Source organism: Convolutriloba macropyga, chromosome 4 (genome assembly GCF_964194025.1).
Source record: "Convolutriloba macropyga chromosome 4, txConMacr16.3, whole genome shotgun sequence".
In the NCBI taxonomy this organism is placed as follows: domain Eukaryota; kingdom Metazoa; phylum Xenacoelomorpha; order Acoela; family Convolutidae; genus Convolutriloba; species Convolutriloba macropyga.
In genome coordinates, this window is record NC_134471.1 from 12,943,984 (window position 1) to 12,959,212 (window position 15,229).

General features: G+C 36.4%; 1 protein-coding gene across 1 annotated transcript in view; it reads left to right on the forward strand.

The window, feature by feature from the left end:
- The first annotated feature begins 7,518 nt into the window (after positions 1-7,518).
- The window catches only part of LOC142337464 (uncharacterized), an 85,912-nt gene continuing 78,201 nt past the window's right edge, over positions 7,519-15,229 (forward strand). The window contains exon 1 of the mRNA XM_075386700.1: positions 7,519-8,007. The gene's annotated coding sequence lies outside the window, so the exon portion shown is untranslated. The remainder of the gene's footprint in view (positions 8,008-15,229) is intronic.

Genomic DNA, 15,229 nt, shown 5'->3' on the forward strand with positions numbered 1-15,229 from the left:
GGCGTTAATCATTTGTTACATTAGAATTTAAAATGTATCTCTTTTTTTACAAAAACTATGGTGATTTTTGATGGATTGCCTCTTCTTGTAAATCGCAAAAGATAAAAGAGCATGCAAGCTGACTACGTTTTAGGCAATAATTAGCAATAATGCACGTAATATATTTATTGCTCCGGGACACATTTTATTTTCCAGCCAAATTTCAGGACACGTTTTTTTGTCTATCAAAAGTCGAGGACGGTTGTTTTAGTTTCAGCCAAAGTCGAGGACATCAGTTAAAGTCCAGACAAATTCTTTTTATATTAAAAATCTGTCGAGGACATTCTTTTCATGCCTTAAAACGGTCGAGGACAGTCTTTCAAAAAAAATTCAAGGTCTAGACTAGGGTACAGCCGCAATATAAGTGAGCTCAGTTGATTTTTCTGACTTATCAAGAATACCCATCAAATTGAAATCTGCTCTAAGCGTTCTTTGAACAGATGTTGTACTCAATTTTTTATGAGTTTTGTTAAAGTAACGCCCATTTGCCGCCATTATTTAGATATATCTAGATATGTATTTCATTATTGTTCAGTTCTCTTTGTGACGGAGATCAAATGATGATTGAGTTACAATTAAAATCGCGCTGCATTTTTATATTACAGTTGACAATTGTGTCATAATTGCAAAAAAAAACATTCTAATTTACTTACTGATCAATTTTAACCTATTTGACTACGCTAGTAGGAATAAAAAAATGTAATTTGACACTAAATTGTTGTGATACAAATCAGTTGGTTGATCAATTTAATAATTTTATCCTGTCTATTTTTCCCGGCTTATGGGGAGACCAATTGAGAAAGTTTTCAATATATTGTACTTGTAATTTCAAAACTTTAAAGAGTCCTAAATAATGTTAAGCGAGATTTGAGCTGCCAATTGTGGGCTCGATTGAGCAAAACAGTTTCCATTTGTAAGGCACTAAATTTCGTTTTCTAAACTCTGACAACAGATAAAAACTTTGATCTTTCACTAACTATGGCGGAAGATGGCTTTATCTTAGCACCAAATCAACGCAAACGTAAATGATATTTTCGGAGGAAGAGTTAAATTAGTCGGCGCCTCGATTTTGCACATGCAGTCAATTACACGTCAAATTTTTCCGGAACTAATTTCAGTGGGCGACCTGCTACAAATTTTAATATTTAGCCTTATGTTGCATGACCTCGTGTAGTCCTTGTTGGGAAATAGCCACCGCAGGCCTTCAATGAAGCCTTATCGATTGAAGTCTGTTTTCTAATGAATAGGTATTAGAAGCAGCATTGTTAATGCATTAAAGCATTAAATGAAAATATTTTCCCGGGTCAATGTTTTTGTCGGAAAGAATTGTAAGAATTACAATGAATAGCGATTAAAAGAAAATAAAGTTTTTTAGCACGAGGCGACTGCATCTTTTAGTGACTGCTGTAAAAGCGGCGAATTTTTGAAAGATTTGTGGTTTTTAGCGGTGAAACATTCTTTACCGCATTCACAGGAACTCTTTCATAAGGAGACTTCCGTATAAAGGTTTGAAACTCTCCCCTCTTACTTGTCAACCACATCTTATTCCACTGTGCTTTCTCTCACTTACGGCTTCGATTTTTTTCAAAATTTATGTGTTGAAATTTGGTAAGAGTTGTGGTTTATTGTGGTGAAATTTTCTCCTCCACAATAAACCGCTCCCCTCCTCCATGTCAACCAGTTCTTACTCCACTACGCCATCTCTCAATTAGGCCTTCAATTTTTTTGAATTAAAATCAAATTCAATAAACTTTATGGAACGATATGCGTTGAAATTGTTTAGGATTTGCGGTTTACAGTGGTGAAGTTCTGGAAGATCAGCTAATTTTAGAGGTAATTTTTTTCAACGCTAAGCGGTGAAAATTTTTAATTCGCCGCTAACAACAAGGGTGGTGAAAAATAAAATAGGAATAGTTAAAAGTTCAAACATACCCCAATTTTGCTTGGACTCGTGTAGTCCTTGTTGGGAAATGGAACATAGCCACTGCGGACCTCTAGTGAACAACATTAAAAACCGTTTTCGAATGACTAGATTTTATAAGCAGGCTTGTTATTGCATCAATTAAAAAATATTTTCCCGTGTCGAGGTTTCGTCAAAAAATAAAGTAAGAGTTGTGTTAAAATGCAGCGAAAAAAAACCACCTCAAAGCCTTGCATCTTTTAGCGACTGCTTTGAAGGCGGTAAATTTCTGTAAGATTTGCGGTTGTTACTGGTGAAATTTTCTTTATCGCATTCACCGGAACTCTTACAAAAAGGCAACTGCTGTACACGGCATCGAACCTCTTCTGTGATTCTTGTCGAGCACTTCTTATTTCACTGCGCTATCTCTCACTTTCGTATTCAATTTTAATGTAATTAAATCACCTTCAATAATTTTATGGAAACATATGCGTTAAAATTGTGTAAAATTAGCGTTTTGCAGCTGTGAATTTTTAAAAGGATTAACAAACTAAAAGCGCGAAAAACAATGGATTATAAATGAAATTGTGAAATAAAAAAAACCTATATCTTACAATAACTCACCGCAAAAAATTTCAGAAAAGAAATGGTCCGTTTTTAGCAACCAAAATATATAAAACATACAAAATCCTTAAAACTTAACAATCAAAACCAAAGTTTTGGAGTGTTTCCAACATCAATGCATTACGGGAAAACTTTGAGTTTATTTTGTTGAATGGAATCTTGGAAAAATGCCACAAAAAACTTCCTCTTTGGGGTAGCAAAAACAAAAAAAAACTTATTTGAGTTTTCATCTCATTAGACTCTGAGGCTATAACGAAATGCATTTTCGTGAATCATATACCTTGTTTTGCTAAAATTGTCGTCAACTTAGCGGCGAAACTTCAAACGGCTTCCATTTTTTTAGTGCTGATGTTTTTCATCGCTCATGGCTGTCAACGAATTCGCCCCTATTCTTATATTTTGTTTGCAATTTTTTCTGCAGTGAAAATATTTGGTAAAATTAACGGTGAATTTTTATCAGATTTGCCATTCTTAGCTGTGAATTCTTTTTTTCCTCACCGCATTCAACGCTAAAAATCGTAATTCTTACATTTTTTCGCCAAATTTACCGCAATTTTTACATCTTTTTTGTAATTTTTCTGAGGTGAAAACATTTGGTAGAATTAGCTGTGATTTTTGTAAGATTTGCCATTCCAAGTGGTGAAATTTTTTCTACACCACTCTCAACCAATTCACCGCTATTCTTATTTTTTTGCAATAGTTTCTGAGGTGAAGATAATTGGTAAATTTAGCGGTGAGGTTTTTGTAAGATCTGCGATTCTTAGTTGAATTCTTTTTTCCTCACCGCATTCAACGCTAAAAGTTGTATTTCTTACATTTTTTCGCCAAATTGACCGCTATTCTTACATCTTTTTTGTAATTTTTCTGAGGCACAAATTGGGGGACAAAGAGAAAAGATCCAAAATTTTAAACTGCTGCAGAGTAATAACAACCCATTCGATTTCGAATAGTTATCCTGCAATATTCTGGCAGATTCTGCCAGAATCTTGCAAGATTATTCATAATCTTGCAAGATTTCTGCCAGAATCTTGTTAAGATAACCATTCATTCTGCCAGAAACTTGTAAGCTAGCCATTTTTCTTCCATAAACTTGCAAGATAACCATTTTTCTGCCAGAATCTTGCAAGATAACCATTTTTCTGCCAGAATCTTGCAAGATAACCATTTTTCTGCCAGAATCTTGCAAGATAGCATTTTTTCTGCGAGAATCTTACAAGATAATCTTTTATCTGTCAGAATGCTCTAATATATCCACTTTTCTGCACAAGATCCTAAAAGATGAATTGATTAAGGCGAGTAATTCTGACAGCAAGAAATTTGCGCGAAAGCTCTTCAAAAGTCCTTTGAAGCACAAAAAAATGGCAAGCCGAAGATAATCACATTTTTTGGGCATTGGCAAAAAATTAAGCGTAAGGAGCTGAATTAAATGAAAGGAAGCTGTTTAAGGTGCAAAGACTAATATCACATAATTTTTTCATCAGAAAAGGTAATCTATACGTGTAGTTATGTAAATCTTGATAAAGTTGAAGGAAAATTGTTTTTAATAGCAATTTATTTTGTGTTAACAGTTCTCAAAGGCAGATTTTAATTTGTTTTCTTCAGATAATTCATATTTCCAGATTTAAAATCTATTTAAATTTTCTTTTTTTCTTAAAAAACACGCATCCGATTCTTAAGTAAATTTCTGCTCAAAATAAATGTGTTGCATCAATAAGAGCTAATAAGAGGACAGCTCGACCGGAACGAATTTGCAATAATCTTGCAAGATAACCATTTTTCTGGCAAATCTTGCAAGATAACCATTTTTCTGCCAGGTCTCGCAAGATAACCATTTTTCTGCCAGATCTTGCAAGATAGGCAGTTTTTGCAAGATTCTGGCAGATTCTTGCAAGATAACTATCTGGTCTCGACTGGGGCAGTGAGCAAAGGGTAATTTTTTGCCGAAAGGAACTAATAAGTCAGATTTTTGTAAGCATTGCCAACACTGGCGTCATTGAAGGATCTCTGACGTCCAATTGCAGCACCAGATTTGTCAAACTGAAGGTGGAACACCCGTACAGAAACCTTTCTTTGAAAAATACTTTCAGTATTGAGACAAAAAGACGGCGCTTGTAATTTTGTAATTTTGCTGTGTTGTTGATTAAGTTGTTTTTGCTGGTAACAAAAAAACGTCTTTTAGTTGAAAAAAAAACTAAGAAAACACCTGTGAGTATGTGAAACCCCTGAGCGCAACTGAAATCTAGCGCGTGATCAGAGCTAGCTTGGCTCGCGCACCTGAGCATGTTATTGGAATGAAACTTTAGAGATGGTCAGATCATGATAACTCATGAGCAATGTTGCAAGTGAGGCAAGTGAACAACATCCAAGAAACCGTTTGAGAATTTAAAAACAAATGTATGGATTTCTTAGTATAACTATAAACTAAAATAAACACAAACTAAGTTTTTGCAATAGAAAAATCAAACCAAGGAGTAATTACTCCACTGGTTTGATTTTTCTATTGCAAAAACTTAGTTTCAGTTTATTTTAGCTGATAGTTATAATAAGAAATCCATACATTTGTTTTTAAATTCTCTCGAATGTTCAAGTGTTTCATTCAAAGTGTACTATTCATTTGAAATAGCTTTTATATTTGGGGGCTGATCTAGTTACTGTTTAAAGATCTTGCTGTCTCAAATGTTTAAACCAGAGTCACGCGATTTAACCTTAGTGCAAACATTTCAAAAATGACAAGCAACTGAGAAAGTTCCAAAACAAATAATTTTACTCAAAGTATAAAATTAGAAGTTCCTTAAATTGATCAATTTATAATTGTCAGTATTAATTTAATTTATCAATTTTCACGGGATTCAAAATAGCAGTGGTTTTTACCAGATCCAGTATTTCATTTTTCCCTGGCATGGAAAAAGCCATCAAAAAGAAAATGCCTAAAATAACATTTTTTCACTTTTCCTTTTTGGGTGTCTTTTATACGTAAGCAATTATCAGAGCGTCTCAACACTAATTTTTTGATCTGCGCATTGTTAGCGTCAGTTTAATCACTGTTTCCTATTCACAAACAAACCGTCAAAATAATTTTTACTAGAATGAACAGACTGGCTGGAAACCTCAAAACATTTAGTTTTTAATTGAAATCGTGACTACCCGTTGCTAAAAATAGACAAAATCCGATCATGTATTTTCGAGTGCATTTCATGAAAACACTTGATGCTGTTTTTGGATGAATGTGATGTAAGAAGAGACAGAGCTTTGAAGGTGCGTTTTTGCAGTTTTTGATCCTTTTATGACTCAGATTGCTTCAAATATTTCACGCACTGCTGATAGTCAACATCAGGCACATTTTACCCACCAGTCTTCTCCCCCCCCCCCCTCCATTCGTGGTCCGTATGCCACATTTATATATTTATAGAGCGTGGATATCTTGCCCTCCCTTGGAGATGGAAGACACGCTGCAGTTATAACCAGAACGGTTTATAATTATTAACTTTATGGGGGGCGAATCGGGATATAAATCGTCTGAATTTCACTGTGTGTCACTCGCAGGAGTGAAAATAATGGCCAGAATTGGGAAAAATCACAAATCAAGAGAACTAAATCGAATAAGCAATAGTCATCATAAAACACAGGGCCTAAATATAGGGGCACATAGCCAGAATTACTGGAAAGGATTTAACCTCATTTACATTTTCCACATTTTTTTCAATCACCTCACCCTTCGCTTAGCCTAACACAAATTTACAACTCGATAAGCCGATTTTTCCCGCCTTATATCATGTTCCTTTAAAAGGAAAGAAAAAATAATGGAAGAAGCAAAATTTGGGGAACACTGAAAAACTGAAACTTCTTTCTAAATTTGTCAAAAAAAAACTATGTTCACGTTTCTTCATAAGCGTTTGCAAGAATTCATGAATGAAATTTAAGAGGTTATACAGAGTGAAACGATTCGAAACAAAAAATGAATGAAATAATAGCGAAAAAAGCAAGAAAAATATAGAAATTTTTCTTATCAGTTGTTTTTCATCAATTGCTACGTGAAGAACCATCTCATAGCAAAATTTGCTTTCTGACTATTGAACGCAATAAAACGTGAAAAAGTGAACAGCATCTAGAGTTTAATGTGTTCACATGAATGCGATATAAGCGAGAGTGTGGCTTGTGTCTTCCTATATTGCAAATGTTTCCCAAAATAGATCTAATGTTTACAAACAAAACTGTCAGTTAACTTTCACAAACAACCAACAACACATCCAATATCTAACACACAAACCATAGATTGCATTATACAGAAACGCACAATTTTAAAAATCGTATAACTAAGCCAGACTCAGATTTTTGTTGTATTTTTTTTAAATCTCTGACACTTTTTCCATCTCCAATTTTCTAATTTTTTATTTATCTCTTTTTGTTTTCCTTCTAAAGCAGAAAGTGGGGAATACAATAGTGGGATAAATATAATATTTGTTAATGCTAATAGATTATTGTTTGTATGCATTATGTTGGGACAACAGCAAGTGTTGCTTTACCCGCTTGTAATTGTTAAAATTTAATTAAAATCAAACTCAGCTCAAAAAATTTTCCTATTATTAATTTCAGTGTTCAGTAGCAACACCCGAAAACAGTAGTTTAAGAAAACCTCTCATTTCTATTTTTATTTAATGTATTGTTACTTTGAATATTGATGAAATTTTTTTTTATAATTACCTTTTTGTCGAGATAACAAAAACAAACTATGCTAAGTTTATAACCCGCCCCCATACAGTGCGCCGCTCAAAGCCATACAAACTATTGTTAACTTTTTTATTTTAACTATTTCACTCTTTCAATAAATATATGCATAAAATTCACATTATATAAATCAATTTGGTTATAAGTAAAAAAAATATATAGAACAAGGATATGTTTTTCGCATATATTACTTATTTGCGATTGTAAAAATTCAGAACCTCCCTATCTGTTATTTTTGTTGTTTTTCGTTGTTTTCCATTGAAAAGTAAACAAAAGTTGTGCTCGATTCACTCTTTGAAGATTATTTGTTCTTTTTCAAGTAAATAGATACGTGACGAGCGAAAATGGATAAAAAATTTATGAGAGATGCTGAAACAATAATCTTATCTTCATATAAACTAATACAACCCCTTTTTCTTGTCCCCCCACTTGTAAAAAAACAGGCAATAATCTTCCAGTCTTTTCATACGCTACATTATTTTTATTTTGTTGTCTTCTTTTTTTTCTCATCGCTATTTCCACATACACACGAATAACAGTAACGCATAACATTATTAGCTGGACAGGACTCCGTTTTAAGGGAAACCAAGTGGTCCTTGTTGTGCGTCTATAGCGTAGCTAATTCGTTGTTTATTTTTAAGCAATTATGCATTGCCGTTTGTTTACTTCTTGAAGGTCAAGATGAGGAGCCGACGGACAGTAATTACGTTCCACACAAGGTTAGTTTAGTTCAACTTAAACCACCATTTTTTGGCTAAAACATCTAAAAAATCGCTAACAATATCAACTGCATGTTAAAAATAATTCAAATTCATTATTTATGTAAACGAATTGGAAATCTGGCCTATTGACTCATTCAATTTTCTACTCTTTCAGTTACCTTATTTCTCGCTTTTTGGAATTTTTCCCACTAAAATGCACATCAAAGAAAGCATTTTAGTGGGAATATCGGCCGAAGTGCTTCAATATTTTCTGTCATAAAACGAAAAATGTGAGTATACACAGTACATGGACCAGGAAGTAAGGAAACTGTTTCGGCACATTTGTTAGCAAACCGAAAAATCATATAGCTATGAACAACTTGTGCCTCCATCAAAGCTTTAAGTAGCTATCAAATTTCTCAAAAACAAAAAAATTACACATTATATATATATATATATATATATATATATATATATATATGTAATTATTTTTTAATTATGTAAAATCTATTATATTAAGCGTACAGAAAACAATTTTTATAGACTTCTTATTCATTTTTAATCAGTTTTTCATGGTTCTTACAATGGGAATTTAACATTTATGCGAGCCTGCCTTTTTTAAAATAAGCTTGGTTTGACAACGTTGAACATATTTTCGACAAGGAGGCTCGCTACTATGCGGTGTGGCACTTAAAATTCCGACCCCGCTCATCCACAAATTTGTCTCAATTGTCTACCAATTGAAGCAGAGATAGACTCTCTCCAAAGAAGTAGTTCAAAATTTCTTCTTTAGATTTTGCTAGATTCTTAAAAGTACAGATGTTTATCCAAAAAGAGTTCATACTATTGAGAACAAACTTTTTATTTCACTAGAATGAACACACAAATAATCATAAACTAAACGACATACATGAAATCAACACCATGGCAATTTCTTCAATAGAGAAAACAATTTTTAACATGTAAACAACACGTTTAACCAAAACCAAAAACAAAAACTGAGATCCAAAACCCAACACCTATCCCGCTTTCAAACTGAATCTCAAAATGCAGTTCCTTTTAAGAAACGAGTGGCCTATATTAAATTTCAATCCGATTTTTAATTCTCATCTTAGACCTGAATGCAAGGGCGGAAGCACTAGGAAATGACCTTTGCATTCACTTTTAAATCTGAGTTTAGAACAAAAATTCAGATGAAGTTCAAACAGAAGTTAACAGAGTTACATTATAACAAGGTACGTCGCGATTGAAGTGATTCCTGTTTGCCCTTGGAAACTACAAATAGATGCACACAGCATTGTGTATTGAGTATCCAGAGTATATTGTAAGTTTGATTAATTAGCGAGTTGACAATACAATATAGAATAGCATATTTTCAAAATCTGTTTTTAAATTTTAGCCTAAATTAAAGCACCATTTGTTGTTGAACTGGCAAATTCAGATGTTTCTAATATGCCTCCTCAAGAAAGTATAACCCATTCAGCTTGCCAGCAATCAAAATTATTGATGAGTCCCAATGTAGATTAACAGATATAACAAAAAATTATGAGTTCTAAATAGTAAGAAACAATGCGATTGAAAAACAAGACAACACAAAAGGGCAAAGCGGTTGGAACTCAAATTGCGCTTTTATTTTGTGGAAAAATAAACATTGTCAATTCTTAAGAGGAGCCTTCTTTCACAAGTTTTTTTGCCACTACTGCAGTCGACAAGATCTTTTATTACTCGGACTAAAAAAAACCCACAAAAAAACCATAGTAAAAATCAAGAACTAACAATTTTTTATGAAAAACAAATTGTTTTAAAGCAATTTTACCTTAAATCATAATGTAGGCATATATTAGACTTGTAAAAACTTTAAGGAGACCTTTTAGTATTGGACTCAGTAGCAACAGAATAGGACAACAAAAAGTTGACAAAGTCAACAAAATTGTAATAAAAACGTAGTGTCAAAGGCAACAAAAGCAACAAAACAATTAGTTGCCCTGCATCCGTTCAACCGTTCATCATGCAGACGAACATATCCTATTCAATGTACTCACTAGATCATATTCGGTAAATTAAACTCCTGGAAGAGGACGTACAATTCTACAACGAAACGGTAAATACCAGTGAGATTGTTTTCTATATTGCCATTAAACGAACACCAGAACAAATGAAATGAAAGATATTAAATCAAATTTAACAGAATTACGCATTAAGAAAAAAGACGAAGGGGAAATCCAGATATAAACAACTATCCCGTTTTCAAAGTTAATTTCAATTGGTCAGAACACCGAATTAAAAAGTAATTTTTGTTTAGCTTTCTTTACTTCCAATTATTTCTGATTAGTTTCTAGAAGCCCAAATTAGACTTATAAGTGAGTGCAGAAGTTAAAAAAATTGACATCCTCGTTAACTTGTGATGAAATTTAAATGGATGTCCCCAAGCTAGATTATCACAAGCTGGTTCAGGAGTGAGTCAGATTTGACCTCGGTATCCAGCAAACTGTTGTTTCAAAAATTCAATTATCACTCCATATGAAACCACATATGCTCAAAAAAGTCAGAAGATAACCTAAGTGAAACCCCATTAATTCAAAAAAATTGTGGTGTTCGTAAATTCGGAGCGGACGACGCAACTATGAACACTCCAATCTTACGAACACTAGTGGTGTTCGTACGGATGCGGAGCGGACGACGCGGTGGGAACCGTACCGGAGCTCTTCAATCCGAGCATTAGGATAGTAACCCCTTGAGTTGCTTTCATCAACTTCCCAAACTAAATCACGAACCTTGATCTGCCACTTAGATTCAAAGCATGTACATACTACTTAAGCCAATGAGCCCAAATTGAAGACGACCTGCGCACGAGGGTTTCGCTTACGGTGATCGAATTTGTCAAGGCCAACGATTGACGGAATTGCGGTTGCTTGGTTACGCAGTAGAAAATGAATGGGATTTAATGCGACTAAGTCAGACTGGTTGACCCTTACAAGCGTTAACGAACGTGCGTTTAGTGTTCAACCAGACAACAAATAGTGTTCAAAACCTCATCTGAGAGGCGACGTGTACCCAAGATGAAATCCTCTCTAAAAACTGTTGACCAACGTTTCCCAGATGCCGACTTGGTGTGGCGCATTAGGTGGACTGAATCTCCACCTAAGGCTTTCATTCGCAAGTTCGGTGGCGATGATGCGCCTGTTTCATTTTTCAATGCTTTCCCGGAGCTCTTTCTCCACTCCAGAAAATTTCGTACCATTATCTGCTCAAATCATAGCAGGCGTAACCCTGCGTGAGACAAACCGATCGACTCCTATTACACAGGAACTAGTATCCATGAACGAAACAACTTCAACGTGGACAGAATGAGTAGTCAGATAAGTGAAGACAAATTCCCCATTTTCGATAGTCCGACGAAAAGTGACGTAGAATGGGCCAAAGTTTTTAACCCCGGTATTAGAAATGGGAGGAGACTTATATGCGATTCTCTCCTTTGGGAGGTCTGCCGTGATTGGTTGAATGGTTGCCGCACGGAATTTTCTGTAAAAAACGCAACTTTATTTGATGGTACGCAGTGAGCAACGTAGTTTAAGGATGGCATAACATTCCTATACATTCGACCGCAAAAAATCAATGCCCTGATGTTGATTCTTCACGCGCCTGTGCCACAAGAACAGTTTAACAGATGTGTGACGCGCATCCAGCACGATATGATGCTTAATGTCCAAGTCAAGTTCCACTAGCCGTCGGAGTCGACCAGACGAACGAATGGGACCTTGAGATCCAAGAAACGGTGTAAACTGAACAATGCGGCTGCTCTTCTTAACAGGATTGTTGTCAAGAAGATGCTTTCTTTCAGTACTAAAGGATTCTCCTCGAACAAGTTGCTGGAGATTACGCTCGGCTTTGTCAAGCTCAACAAGGTCCGTTATGCTGCCGCCTACGGTACATTAACTTTCGTGATATGGTAAGAGAAGGAGCATGTATGCCAAAAAACGAAGTAGTTTTTGATAAGAACTGAATTCATCGAACAATTTTAGATTGATGTTTTGCGCCTTAGCGGACTTGATTGCTAATGCGGCTAAAGATGAGGTGGAGTCATCACCTTGTTCCTTGGTCATAACACCGAGCTTGATATTATCAACGAAGTCAGTATTTGGCACAAAAAGGAATTGCTTAATTCTCAAGCAGTCAGGACCACTCACCCAGTTACCGATTGCAAAATCTCAGCGGACATACCACGCGTGCCAGCATCTGCCGGTTTATTACAAGCGGAGACGTGGTTCAATTGATCGACGCTGGCGTATTTCAGGATTTCACTTACACGATTTGCAATAAAGATTGGGTGTTTATTGACTGAGTTTAACCACTGCAAGACGATAGTACTATCTGTCCACATAAACATTTTATCCACAGTAGGGGTTAGTGCTCGACAGATTTCGCTTTTTAGACTCTGTAGCGAGGAGAGCGGCTTGCAGTTCCAACTTGGGAATGGTCATCACCTTCATAGGTGCAACGCCGGCCTTGCCCAGGACAAATACCAGCTCTGGTTTTATCTCTCCGGAGGAAAAAGTCAAACGAGCCTAAAGAAAACCTACAGCACTGAATATATCTTGCGGGCTATCAACAAACATGTGGATTTCAAGCTGCTATAAATGTCCTGAAAAGTAACATCCTGATATAGTGATCTTAGCCAACTGCAGCAGTTTGAAATACCATGCAAGGAGTCTGTGAACTGTGTCTTTGATTAACTGGTAATCCCAACTTTGTCCATTGAAACGCCAAATGTCTTTCAAGATTAAGCGAGCATCTACAGTGAACGGCGCAACAAGACCAATTGGGTTGTCTACCTTTGACACAAGACTTAAGAGCAAGCGCTGTGTTAAAACTTTTGTGATGATGCTATAAGTAACCTGCTCACAACTAATTTTTCATTGTTGTGATCCCACTGAAGCCCAAGCACTTGCATTGATTCCTCCTTGGATGAAACGCTGACCTTCGGCTCAGTAGATTGAAGGCAATAAACGTCTCGGTCAGCCAGATCTTGCACATTGCTTACAAACTTATTGCGCTTGAACACAACTAGATGGAGAAGATGTACCAATACCTTTGAACTAATAAGGGCTCTCTCAGGGGATTTCATTGAATCCAAGTAATCGCCAATGTAGAAATTCTCAGGGACGGCTTTTGCGGCTTCCGGATACTGTTAAGCGTTATCTCTGGTGTACCACAATTTTTTTATGTGGGTTCCTCCCGCCACAAAAAACGCAAAGATGGCTGATCACATGGTAACATTCCCATTTGGAGGAATTTTCCCTCGATGTCGACTGATACGGCGAATGGATGTTGCCTGAACCACAGGAGTACGTAAATTAGGTGTTGTAATAAATGAAGTCCGGTTAGTAACGACATTTTAAGAGATGCGCCATGGAATTTAGCTGCCCCATTTAGAACCCTACGAACATTGCCCGGCTTGCTTGAAATTGCAACCGGATGGTGCGGTAGGTACCACTCACGTTCGGAGTGGCTTTCCACCTCGTGGGCATCTTTGACCATTTATTACGTAGCCCTTCTATCAGTCTTAATTGATGGTTTTCGAATACGTTTCCCGTAAATGCTGGTCTTCTGTCAGCCACTTTTTCAACAATTTTAATTGAACCAGCCAGCGCTGAGAAGAAATTATTTGGCAATTCGATGTTATCCTCAGCCTATAGCGTTCTGAGTCTGTACCTTTTCCACTAAACACTGTGCTGTTTTCAAGAACTTCCTGCGCACGTGCATCGGCAGTGGATCGTGAGTCTACTTGCTTAATTGCCCCATACAGCTCCGTGTTGTACCCAGACTTTACTTGACTAGTAAATTCAAAAATCCGGCTCCATTTTAGCTTTGAAACATGTCGAGACTAAACCTGAAGACGACGACGTTTAAAACCGAGCCTATGGTCAAGCGAACTGCAAATGGCGAGCGCTTCTCGTCAGCAGGGAAGTACTCTAACGGGCATATGGCATGATACACATACTGTTCTATTATCATCTTGATGTTTCCATAGCAGTTTGTAACTAGGTCTAGAACTGCTAAGTGCGGATATGTTTCTCGAAGTGCATTAATGTTGATTACGTCGGCGCGTACATTCAAATTTTTTTCAGGTAAGGATTAACTTTAAAGGGTACTAATATTTGGTCTTCGCGTGGTTTTACAGTCAGTTCAACCAATTTGGTCACAATAACATTGGTATTTTTACGCTTGACCGTTAGTTTCAATACTTTACCGTGCAGACCAAGTCTATTTTTAAGACTATTGGACACTGCCAGCGACCTCGCACAAAACCGAAGCGGTGGTATCTTTACCCGAAGAATTAGCCAACTGGTTTCGCACACCTGAAGGAAACGTTTCACATGACTGACAGATGACTCTGTAGTTGTAATCCATGATGATTGCCCACTAGAAGGTTTACCTTGACTCGCGACAGGATTATTTTACCGGTTTGTTTGTTGAAGGGATTTAGATGGATAAACCCTCTCCGCTCCATGGAGAAGTACGTTGTGGGCGCTCCTGCAACCATCTTTCTTACAATTTCCGGGGTCTGGGCACTGCCGGACCATGTGTTTTTCCATTAAACCCGAGAAGCAGAGTTTTGCTTCGGCAACTACTTTTGCTCGCTGAGTGGGAGACTTTTCTCTAAAAACCCGAAATGTCTAGATGTGGTGGTTTCCATTACATACAATGCAGCGAGTATAGGGTGATGTTGTTGCTGTTGCAACCGATTTGTAAGTGCTTTTTTGATGTCTGTTGGCAAAGATGTCCTTGAGGCAATATTAGTTTTGGTTACTGAGCTGGTGTTGTCCTCAGTTCATGATTTCATCGTTGTTTGTTTCATCAAGTCATGTGCCTCAACTTTTTGATTCAAACAATCGTTGAAGTGGAGTAGTGTTGGCTTTACCCAATTTTTCTGGATCGGAAAGCGTGACCATAACTCTTTGTATACAGGGCGGCAATTTTTGCACAGCCTTGTTAAGTAGCGAGGCGCTCCTCAAGTCAGCGTTGTGTGAAAGTTACTGAAACACCCCAACAAGACTTGAGATTGTTTCAGAATAGTTTATGATGATATCGCATTTTTGCATCTTTTGGGCTAGAAACGAGCTGAGTTTGTCTAAGTTTGCACTGATAACTACCTGTGGCCGGCCAAATTTGTGTTCAATTGTGGTAAGTGCATTTTTATACATTATTCCGCAGTATGCAAACTCAGCGATAGCGGTGT